This window comes from Heliangelus exortis, chromosome 9, assembly GCF_036169615.1.
Source record: "Heliangelus exortis chromosome 9, bHelExo1.hap1, whole genome shotgun sequence".
NCBI classification, from domain to species: Eukaryota; Metazoa; Chordata; class Aves; order Apodiformes; family Trochilidae; genus Heliangelus; species Heliangelus exortis.
In genome coordinates, this window is record NC_092430.1 from 6,371,756 (window position 1) to 6,383,700 (window position 11,945).

Sequence of the window (11,945 nt, forward strand, 5' to 3'; positions counted from 1 at the left end):
GATGATTTACAGGATAATTTAATAATCTAGAAGACATATATATCTTATATGTAAAGTTAATAAATGATAAAATTGTGATGAGGCTTTAAATCTAGCGTTAGCTCATAGACGGAGTTGAACATTGAATCTATTTCCTGCAAAAAAAGGTACTACATAAAGAAAGAAATATTCTATTTGGATTAGTTCTTCCTTCATTTTTAAAAAACTAAGTGTCACTGTGGAGAATGGGAAAGAAGCTACATTTCTGGAATGAGGTGTGTAAAGATTTAACATATATGTGAAAATTTATAAGGAAGTTATGGCAGTGTATGGTATATTCTGCATGTCATATGGTTGCCAGTGCACAAGGCTTTACAGGGAGCCCTTGCAAAAAGGGAAAAGGCAGAAACATTTTATTTCTATTTGCACTTCCCAAATTTAGTGGAGTTGAAAAAAACTCCACTTAAGAGCCCTGGCGGCTTCCAGGGTGATACTCCAAGTACTCTGAAATACTGTTGAACATACAGCTGATAGGCAACATCACAAACCTTCCTGGTAATACTGCTTTTCTGTAGAGATTCTGCTTTCTGGGCATTCACTGCCCTACAGCAGCTGCATCGTGCTGCTCCTATGCTGCTGAGTACCAGGTGTTCTGTGCTCCTGCCATTTTTGCTCAGGTAAAAAGAGAGGGAAATTTTTTTTCCAGGGAGAAAAAAATGTATGCTGTTTCTGCAGTCAGACACTGGGCTATAAATCTGGTCACTAGTACAGGTGGGATTTGTCTCAGTGTGAGTGTTAGAAAACTATAAATTACTCAGGTAATGAGTTTCAAAACGTAAAATGTGAACTTTTCTTATTACAGACATTGATTCATAAATGTCACTGAAAAATTTGTTGAAAATTTTTTTTCTTGCAGTACATATTACAGCACCTTTTCTTCTTTTCCTTATGTAGTTTAGCTAAAAATGTTTAAAGATTACTTTAGAAAGAGAAATGTAATGTTAGAATATGAAATTAAGCCAACACTTGTCTTTGCTTACAGACCTTACATGTTATGAAGCATACTAGGCACCTGTTACCATAAGCTGTTTAATCATATTTTGGTTTATTTTATTTTTTATACCAGAGACAAAAGTGCAACTACATTTAAAAATAGGTCAGAAATTTTCTTTTCAAAGTTTAAATGTGAATATTGCAAAGAATGACCTGCAGTGCTCTTCTCAACTCCCACGTCCTCTCATGTGCTACATTCATAAATGGGCAAATATTTCTTCATCCTGTGTCCAAAGAGAATTTATTAAGAATCTGTCCTCTGTTTTAAGAAGATTCAGGCTCCTACCTTTCAGTGGAGGAAGGAGATCTCCCCCTTGAAAATAGCTCTTGAGGGACTATTGTGTTCCTTGCATTCTGCTAGATCCATTATCATTAGTTAGAGCAGGTAAGCAGATGTGCAGGTAGCATAAATGCAGGGCAACATTTGTAAAGGAAAGCAGAATAGAATATGCCATTCTTATTAATTTGCACACATGCTAGACTTGTCCAAACACATTAGGTGTAATAGTCTCCCTTCCCAGAGATCTCTGAAGCATACTATGGTAGACCAGAAGGTCAGGAGAAGGGGTAATTGCCAAAGCAGCTGTCACCAAGCAAATGACTTAGCTGAAAATTTGTACAAAGGCTTCCTGATTTTTTCTAATAGCCCTCTTCAAACTGTAGGAATTCTCAGCTCCGTGTTCAAATTGCTGGTGCTGGGTAAGCTACAAACATTTCTTAGATGTGATTGAATTTTTACATTGAGCAGTGGCAAAACATCAGGGGTGGCTCCTTGACTGTTGCATTTCTGTTCAACAGAACCATGATTATTTTGAATAGCTGGTGATCTAACACTAGGCATCCAGTAGCACATCAGTGTGAAGACCATTCTTTAAATCTCAGTGACTCTGGTTAAATCCAGAACAATTATAACACATGATCTGGGCTCAGTTTGACTTTGCATTTCTCTCAAGGCAGCAACTGCAGTGTTCAAAAGGAGATCAAATGTGGGCGACCACGATCAGTTTGAGCAGCAAGATGTCTCAAGCCTCAGGTCTAGCAGAAGGGTTCTTGTATACCTTTAGGTTCTGATCTGAAAATAGAGCTCCTGGTTTCAGCGTCCAGAACAGAACATTAGAAATATCTTAGAACCAGAGAATAAGAGAATTACTTAAGTAATATGAGGCATAATTGACATGAGAAATGTAACCTGTGTATTGGATTTCAGCTTTTCCACATCCAGGGCAACCTGTTCCTAACGACAGAAAAGCAAAGGACTCTGTAAACATTTGCTTTGGGTATTCTTGTCCTTTGATCCACACCAGTTGCTTGGATTAGATCCATTCCAGCTATTTTATAGGCCAAAATTTCAGAGATGAACTGGTGCAAAAGGAGAGCCCTCTAGTCTTCAGGGAGACTGGAGAATGCCTGAGAATAAAAGCCCTAAAATTATTAATTCCAGGCCCTAAAGTCAATAATCAGGGGCTCCAGAGGGCAGGTCCACTTCACCAAGACAGTGGAGAAAGGGACTGTTTGAAGAGTAAACTGTAGGTGATCAGAAAGCCACCTCAACAAAAAGCAGCATCCTTAGCTTAAGTTTCAGAGTCAGACTATTCCTATTGCTTTGAGATTAGAGCATAAGTCCCACTTCTTGATTGTATGGAATAAATTCATTTGTTTATTGACTTTGGCTCTGAGCCTTACTTGAAATTGCTCCCCAGTAGAGTCACTTCATACTGATATGTGCTTTGTGATAGGCTTTAAATGGTTTGTGATCTAAAGCAGGATGCCTTGAATGGCTTTGAAATGTGCACTGTTTGGGGAAAATATACGATGCAGAAGAATGATGCAGAATAATGGGGCAGTTTTCTAGCACTTCAGTCTCATTGATGTAGGAGTGGTGTCTTTTGCTTTATTTAGATGGCAGCCAAAATTTCTGTGACCTGTTTCATCAGCCACTGCAGCCTCTGGGAGAAGAAAAGAATCTTCATATTTGATGACAACAGCTCCTCATGTGCTTGAGCCAGGAGAAGCTCAAAAGAAACCACCTATTGCAAACCACTATTACCTGGATAAATCTTCAACCTGTAAGGAGATGAGATGCTTACAAACTTCACAAACTAAAGGTATTCAGTAATTTAATATTCTGAAGAATCAAAGAATAGTGTTTCAGTCTTTCTTATTTTAAGGAATTCCTCTGTTATTTACTTCCTTATTACATTACTGAATTCAGAAGCATAAATCATTCTTTGGCTGGCATAAATAGCTAGGACAGAAGTCCTGAATTGATGCAATTTGCTAATCAGGGTTATTTTGTCAGTACAATGCACTCAGCCTAGAGTGTTCAAATAGTTTGCAAGCACCATAGTTTGATTTCTTTTTTTTTTTTCCCTTACCTCCACCTTCTGTTTTGAAACACATATAACATACTACTATTTTATAGTTAGTGACTTTTGTGCTTTTATCTAAAGTTTCACAATATTTGGTATTTTTCCTCAAGTACCATTTCTTGGGGTAATATGGTTAAGTGAGACTCTTGGGCACAATTTAAAAAAATTAATTTATTTTTTGTTTAGCTGAACAGAAAAGCATGGAAATGTGACCCAAATGCATGCTAAAATCTTGAAAGCCAAAGACAAGTGAAAAGAACCCAAAGTTTATTATTTAAAAAATAAAGTTCTTTAAATGTGATATTCATAAATTCTGGAATAACAAGAACATTTGTTTTTCCACACCTGGGACAATCAGTTCTGCATAGCTGTTATACTTGGAGTCTGAGAGTGTACATATGTAGAAATAGATTTTAGTTTAACAGAGAATATCCTTTCATGTTTGTCTGTTTTCTTAGGTTCCTGTGTAAGTAATCAGTTACTTCCTTTTGTCGAGGGATATTCCTCCTGTAAAAAAAAAAAAAATAAAAAAAATTCTGAGCTTTTTCTACCAGTAGCAAACTCTTTCTAAATGTTGAGATACCAAGGTGGCAGGCAATAAGTCAAAATTAGCAATAATTTTTGTTTGTTTGTTTTCTTAAGTTCATAGGGGTAGTAATTATGAGCATTCATTCATATTCTCTTCTTGTGTTCTTACTTTATCTGCCTTTTCACAGATGTTTTCCCACCTATGTGTCCCAGATGATTCATAAAAGTAGTATGAAAATAGCATTCTCATGAGTCCTTTGGACTACTTTGGAAAGAGATATTTTGAATTGCACCTGTGTTTTCAAATAAATGCAGACAGCAGCTAAGATAGCTAGAGCTACACTACGTTCAGAATACAATAATTCATTTAAAAAAAAAAACCAAAACAAAAAACCCAACACAAAAAACTCTTCTTAAAGTTCCAAAACATCAATTTAAATTATTTGTGGTTGAAGTTGTTATCTTTATTTCATTCACATATGAAAGTAGCCAAATATTCAATTTCATAAGCATGACAAAGTACCCACTTCACTCCTAACTTAAACCATCACGGCCATCTGCAATAAAAATCATTCTCGCTTTGGTTTCCAGGACCATTGTTAAGCTCATAGACTAAACATTTAACCATTGCAAGCAGTCAGCAGCTTTATTGCTTCTCCTGCTCTTGCAGAGGCATCCTGGATTCAATTTGTCCAAGTACATCAAAGTATTTTAATTTTGAAGTTCCCCAAGTGTTTTGGAAAGTTTAAAGACTATCTGTCTTCTGAAATGTTTGAATGTAAACTAAAATGAAAATCGTCCTGATGGTTTTTTTCTGTTTTAAATGACTCACATTTCTGTTCTGAAAAAGCCCCTGAAGCCCCACCTTTTTTCCCCCATAAGTAATTGTAAGTAAGCTGGTTTCAAGTTACACAGTCCACTTAGTTTCCTGAGTGTCCTCTTGGCTTCTGAGAGTCCTCTCTTCCTACAGATTTCAACGAATTAAGCACTTACTAACGCCATCAATTTGTCTCAACATCTCTCTAAGCTTTTTATTTATTTTTTTTTCCCTCCAGAATAGCTTGCAAACAAATACACAGTCAATCAACCCATCAGGCTAATATAACAGTAGTCCTAGAAATGACATGAATGTCTGAACTGGTTAAACAGTCCCCAGCAAGCACAAAACTTGGTTAAATGTGGTTATCTGACCTGCCAAAGCAGTCACATAATTATTTGCTTTGAAAATACATTAAATCTTTTGAAATATTTGAAAAATTTCATAAGTAAATATTTGGTAATATGGCAGTAATTCACAAACACTTTTAGTTGTTTTTTAAGCTTTGAAACTTATGTGAAATGCCATATGTAAGCATAGCCAGAAGTTTATTTTGGTCATTAGGTACAGTATTAAGTCAGTGCCTGAACAGCCTTTCTGACAGTCCCTCACTCCATCCAAAACTCCTCCGAATTTTCATAATACATGAGACATATGGTTTTGCAACCATATGAGTGATGTATATACTGTAAATATATATGCATTCAACCTTACTTATAAAATCATAGAGTATGAAAGGCCTTGTCAGGTCAATTTAGTCCAGTTCCCATGGACAGGACAGAATCAGCTGTGCCCATGTCACTTCTACAAGGTGTTTGTCAAAATTTTCCTTAAGGGGACATTGGGAGCATCAAAAGGTCACCACCCTTCTTGTCCCACTGAGTCTCTCTCTCTCTAACATTTACATCTTTTTCTCCTAACACAAATGCTCCTAAAATGTAAGACCTGTTATTTTTAGTCTTCTTCATGAGCAACATGCATAACAACATATAAACTTCCTTTCCCAATATCTTTCTGTGTCCTTTAAGGCAATTCTTACATTCCCTGTAATCCTGTTGTTCTTTATTGCCAGCCCCTACTTGTCCAGGCATTATTGGCAGATCACAGACTTTATTTGAATTTTCTGTTCTCTTCTGGACCTCTTTTCTTTAGACTCTTCACACAGTCCTTGTGTGTCTTGAATTATAGCACCCAGAGCCAAAGCTTGGGGAAAGGGCAGATGGATACATCCACAGATCACACAAACTGACTTCTTTGCTTTTTTCTTCAGCTTATAAGGGGTACCTCAGCAGCATGGGTAACACATAGCAGCTTAGAGTCATTTAAACAAATGGAAATATCTAAATATATCAGTCCTAATTAGAAACAAAGAGCTTGATTCATTAGAAAATCCATCCTGCTTTAGCAATCAGAACAGCCACAGAAACCTTATAAATGTCTGTTTTGTGTGCCTTAGAATGAAAAGTTCTATAATGACCAAATCCCATTTGTGTAATTATTTTTTTTATAAAAGAAGAAAAGAACAGGCTTTTTAAAATTGTTGCACCATACTCCCTTCCAGGCTGGTAACCTGCACGTCTGCATACTGTTTGAGCACCACAACATTAGTTACCATGAAATTAGAGTTGTTAGAAGAAAAATGTAGCAGAATAAGTTAAGGGATGTTTAAATATAGTCCTTATTTTATAACTTGGGCACAGTATTCCCATTTTTAAACCGCCAGTGAAACACTGGGAATTTTCTTTTTCTTGCTGATCCTCTCTATGAATAGCAGAGAAAACAACTCTACTGTAATAAAAGCAGAGTTTTGTTTTCCTTTTTTAAAATTAAGGCATTGGGTAAAATAAAGGTCATTGCAGCAATCTTTGAAAGAACAGAAAGAGTAATTTTCCCCCTTTTGCTTTTTTACTGGTTTTAGATGCAATGTGAAAAATCATTTTTAAGTTTGCCCATCTGTTTTACATAAAACCTTAGCTGACCTTACACAAAGTGAAACAAATGCACAAAAAGCTTTGCTGTTGGGTTCTTGCCAGTAAGACAGAGCAAAACGAAAAGAATATGTAAAGTTAGATCCTGCTCTGGTGTAAATTAGCCCAGCTCCAGTGGGGACTTAGCTTGATTTATACCAGCAGAGGCTGAGGCTTGTATTTCTTATAAAAACCAGGCCTGTGCAGACCCAGTCCTGCTACCACTGGAATCACCTGAAGTTTTGCTATTGAATTTTGTGGAAAAAGGATGCTCACTGAAGGAGCCCTGTTTGCTGCAGCTTAGCAGTGTGCAGCCATAGATGCAGCACGTGTCATGCAGAAATTGAGAAAGGTTGCAGCATAATTAATTGAGAAAGGTTGCAGCATAATTAACTGAGATTTGTGGACTTGCAGGTTGTGTTGTACCCTGACTTCACACTCTGAGTGTAACCGGGAGCTCAAGTGATGTGCAGCCAAGCTGAGGAGATGATTTGGCATCAAACTTGAAGCAAAGAGATTCTCAGCATGCAGAGGTGAGGTGCATGTCCTGCTGCTTTTCTCTCCTCAGACTAACATCTCTCAGGCAGGGTTATCATGTGGACCAAAAGTGAAGCCCAAGGAAAGGAGGTTGTGCCATGTACAGCACTAGGTGAGGAGGGTGGAGCAGAGCAAGCCAGGAGAAAAAGACCATCTTTAAATCCTCACATATCTTACCCTGCACCTCAACAAAACTTCCATTAATGTGTCTGAGGGGTGAAATATGCCCATTATGTCAACATTCCAATCTAATATGATTAATGAGTACAAAGTAAGTTTCAAGCTTTTAATTAAAAAGGCAATCATAAGTTACTGAACAGTGAAGGTCCAGCTAAGTTTCTCAGAAGTAGGTTATTTAAGAGAATGAGATGCCCCACAGAGGCAGTGGGCCAAAAATCTCTCCTGACTTATATTTTTCAGGCAGGTATTGACTCATAACAGAGAGCAGAACTAGATGTATACAGAAATGAGCACATGTATGTGTGCCTTACAGTGTGCACATATGGTGATGCCTACAGCTAGAGATTGCCTAAGCTTTCTGCTAAGAGCCAAAATTTTTCCAGTTGCTTGTTCATTTGCCATAGTTCTCAGAATTGAAATTGCTGTTTGTAGGATATCTGCCACACTTACAAACCTTTCTTGTGTCCAAAAAACCCCCTAGGAAATGGTATTTTGACATGGTCAAGAAAAGACAAAAGACTCTCCAGACTACAGATTTCTAAGTGAGTTTTAACATTTGAATTGAAAGTGGTTGTTGTGTATTTATCAAAGACCTGCTTCTTTTATCTTTCTTATTTAAAATAGTCCAAATTTGACCATGCCGTGGATTGCAGTTCCCCCATGTCCAATAAAAACTTGACAGAGGTTGATGTATTCTGTAATTTTGTGTTTCATTTTATGCTTTATTTTTCTATTAACTTAAAATTAAATTTAGAGTGTATCTTATTCCATAAGCTTTTCTCTGGCCTCTGAACAGAGGAAAATGTCTATCTTTGCAGTGACAGAATAAGATGGGATATTTGAAATCAATGGCCAGTTCTTTTTTTGGGAAAAAAAAATAATCTGATTTCAACAATAAAATTCTTAAACAAAATTAATATACCATGAGGCATATGAATATAACACAGGCAAGAACTGTTGTACCTGAATCAAAAGTCCATGAAATACAGTGTCTTGTTGACTAAAGATGGCAAGAAAGGTGAAAGAAAGGTGAACAAAACACCCAAACATTAAGTGCAGAGTAATCAGACCCCTGGAGAAGCACACTTTGGTATCAATTAATACTGCCCTTCTCTGCAGATTTGGAGGTTTTATATTCTTATCCATTTCTATTCTATCTAAAGTAACCATATTCATCATTAAAAGAGAAAACAAGTGACATATAATGCCTTCCATGTAGTTTCTTTAGAAAAATAAGATCTGTCTGTAAATGAGTCTCAAAACTGAGTGGAATGGTTGGCTTGCCTATTCTTTTATGCTACTATAATGTTATTTAAAATGGAGCAAAGTCTCTAATTTCCATATTCAGGACACAGTGGGCTTGGGGAGAGAATTAATAGCAAGAGTCTAAATCACTTACTTCCATTTAGGACACTTTCATGTTTCAGCACACTTTTCCAGAGAGGTTTCTGTCAAGCAAAAGAATTTTGCTTCTAGAAAAAGGTCACATATGGTAGAAGCAATGAATATAAGGAGGGAGAAAATGCAAGGGATTTCTGTTACCTACCAGACCATGGGATCTTTATCTGACCATTTCTTGTTTGCTCACCTAGTTCAGCAAAAGCTCTTTGGTTCTCTTAGCATAAGGAATAAACATTTAAGATAAGAAACCATTTATAGAACCCTAGAAAGATCTCTAATCTACTGATGCTACCCTATGGAGCTGGAGCTTCTTCAGACACTTTTAATGCCGTGTGTCAGCAGGCTGCCAGAGCCATCACACCTTCTCTCTCAAATTAGAGGATGAGATTGCAACAGCTACCTGGAACAGCACTTAACCGGGCTGGCAACAGTAACCTGACCAGCTAGGAGATGCTGCTCCTCAAGAAGACAAGCTGTTAGGGAGTAGCTGATATTAGCTGCTGCCCCACTATGGGGCAAGGATTGGAGTCTCTGTCTAAATTTGTAGCCCAGTGTGAGCTGGAACTTAAAAGTTTCTATAGCTTTTGTGAGCTGCTACAGCTCTGAGCAGATGACACCCTGGGAACCCATTCCTGCAGGGCTGGCAGGGCAGATTGCCAAGCCCTGGCTGGCTGGCTGGAATCTTTTGGAGCAGCTCTTGTGCCTCAGCCTCAGCAGTTTGCCCTGTGCTTTCCTCTTGTGCTCCAGAGCAGTTTTGTGCCTTGGTGTGAGAAGCAACAAAAACAACTTAAAAATCTAACGCTGCTCTCTTGGTGGTGTTTTGGGTTTTTTTTTCCCAGTTGGATTGTTTTTTGGTTTGGTTTGGTTTTCCCCAGAAAACTACTAATTTACCAGAGCAATAAATGGTATTCCTAAATTATTACACAGTAACTCCAGGTATAACTAAAGCTTGGTTATGGCACTTCAGAAAATACCACTTGGAGGATGTTTGTTTCTCTATTAGCACAATTTGGCTCTCTACAAGGCGCATTTAGGTGACCTTTTTGAAAAGCATTTTGGTACTTTGTTCTGGGGTTTTGGATTTTTTTTTTATTTTTTTTTTTTTTTTTAATGGAGAATGGAAAGATCTCATCACCACTGCATTCTTTTTCTTCTTTGCTTTCAGCTTACTAGTGGACTACAAAAAGAACAACACTCCAAGTTCTATCTCAGTTTAATCAGCTGAGAGGTAGGTAAAGTTCTTCCTTTTTGCTAATCCCTCCTTGTCAACCAGCTCGCTGTGTCTCCAGTATTCATGGCCAAGTCCCTGAATCACTCTTTCAAAGGCTTTGGGCTACCTTGTATCATCTATTTCCTTACTGCTGTCCTAGTTCTTCTGGTCAATTTGCTTTGCTAAATCAATTGAGTTCCCCTACAAATATGTGAGTGATCAAATTCCAAGTGGGAAGATCTTGTAGCAGATATCAACATAAAGATATCTTTCACACTAGCACTAAATCGGACTTCTGTGCATGCCCTCTACAAAGAGATGAAAACCTTGTGTAGTGACAGATATTCTCTATAGGGTCTCAGGTAAAGGTAATTCACAAATCCACTCACTGGCTGAATGTGAGAAAAGGATTTAAGGGTCATTCACATACAAAAAAAAACCAAACAAAAAGAAGTTTTATTATTATCATCATGTATCTTTTTGATGGAGAGCTGAGAATTCTCACCAATTTCATTCACAACTGCAGTAATTACTGGTTTCATGTACTAGAAGGTAACACTAAGATAGAATTTATTTATGTATTTCTCCAGGGAAGATTCTCTTGACAGGACCAATAACCAGAGTATGTGAAGCTGCTTGGTCACTGAATTTTTTTCCTTTGTCACTGATAAATTCTGGTCCTTCCACTACATTTTTGGCCACTTAGGGCTGGGATCCTGAATCCTTTAGAATACCCCACCTGTAGTCAGTCCCCTTATCCCTTTCACTGGAACAAAAGTGTTAACAGTCCCTCTCTCTCACCTCTCTCACCTTTTTGCCCACTGGCACTGTGTGATCTTTGGAGGAAGAAGCTGTTTTACAGTTGGTGTTTGCAGAGCTCACAGACCCAGACAGCCCTGAGCTCAGCTATAAAATTTAGGTCTTCTGGAACACAGACAATAAAGAGCTGAATGCTGAAGTATGTAGATGAGTTGAATCTCTGTGGTCTCTGCAGGTGTCCCTGTGAGGCAGGTAATCTGATTAAAGATAAAAATAACAGAAAAATCAGAAAGCTAGTGTAAATGAAAGGTATTTCTATTTGCTTTGCCAAGATTTGCTTAAATTGTAAGTTGTGGTGCTTTAAAAGCATGCTGAGATGGAGCAAGGTGGTATTTTTAAAGTGCTGTAGGGCAGTCTTTCAATCATTTAAGGAGAAAGCACTATGTATTCTAAAAAAAATATTGTATCCATTCTTGTAATGCAGGTTCATTAGGCATCAGATTGATTTATTGTATTGTTTCCTTTGTAAATTATTTTCATTATGTTTTATCACACTACATGACTACTGCCCTAAGGGAATATGCAGGAATGAACTGAATGCCAAGTGTAATAGGCTGCTTTAATTAAAATAGTGTAATGCATATTTCAGTGCTATTAACAAAAACAAAATTGATTTTGTTTTCTGGGTAATGGAATATATTAAAGCCCAGGTGCTGTGCCTCCATTTTTAACCCTCTGAGTTCAGCTTCACTTTACACATCCTTCTCTATCAGTGGCATTTCCTTTCTTTCCCCCAATCTACTTCCCCTGGTTCCTATTACTGAGGAATAGGAAAGCACAAACATGAATTCAAGTAGTGAAAACTCCAGACCCTTTATAGTGTCTTAGGGTGAGCTCCAGACATTGAGGACACTGATCCATGATGAAGAAAAGCCCATTACTCCAATGCACTTTTTAACCTGATGTTCTGTGGATGCAGCAGGAGCCACCATGATTCCATTAGTTAATGAACACTTCAGGAATTTGTCCATCATAAGAAAGATCCTTTAAAATTACCGTCAATCAATGACACCTCCTCTTCTAAGTGGTTTCCTTTTCTCCTTTTTCTCTTGATTTATGTCAGCTATGAGTCTTTTTTATTTCCT

The 11,945-nt window shown here is 37.5% G+C and overlaps 1 long non-coding RNA gene across 4 annotated transcripts in view; it reads left to right on the forward strand.

Annotated features, from left to right (window-relative positions):
• LOC139799482 (uncharacterized) overlaps positions 1-10,061 on the forward strand; it is a 45,275-nt gene extending 35,214 nt beyond the window's left edge. For 3 of the 4 annotated variants that reach the window (XR_011727289.1, XR_011727287.1, XR_011727290.1), the window contains 3 exons: positions 2,932-3,137; positions 7,128-7,246; positions 9,997-10,061. This is a non-coding gene — a long non-coding RNA (uncharacterized lncRNA). Of the gene's footprint in view, positions 1-2,931; positions 3,138-3,587; positions 3,647-7,127; positions 7,247-9,996 lie in introns of those variants that run through there. The other variant, XR_011727288.1, reaches the window with a different exon arrangement.
• The last annotated feature ends 1,884 nt before the right edge of the window (positions 10,062-11,945 follow it).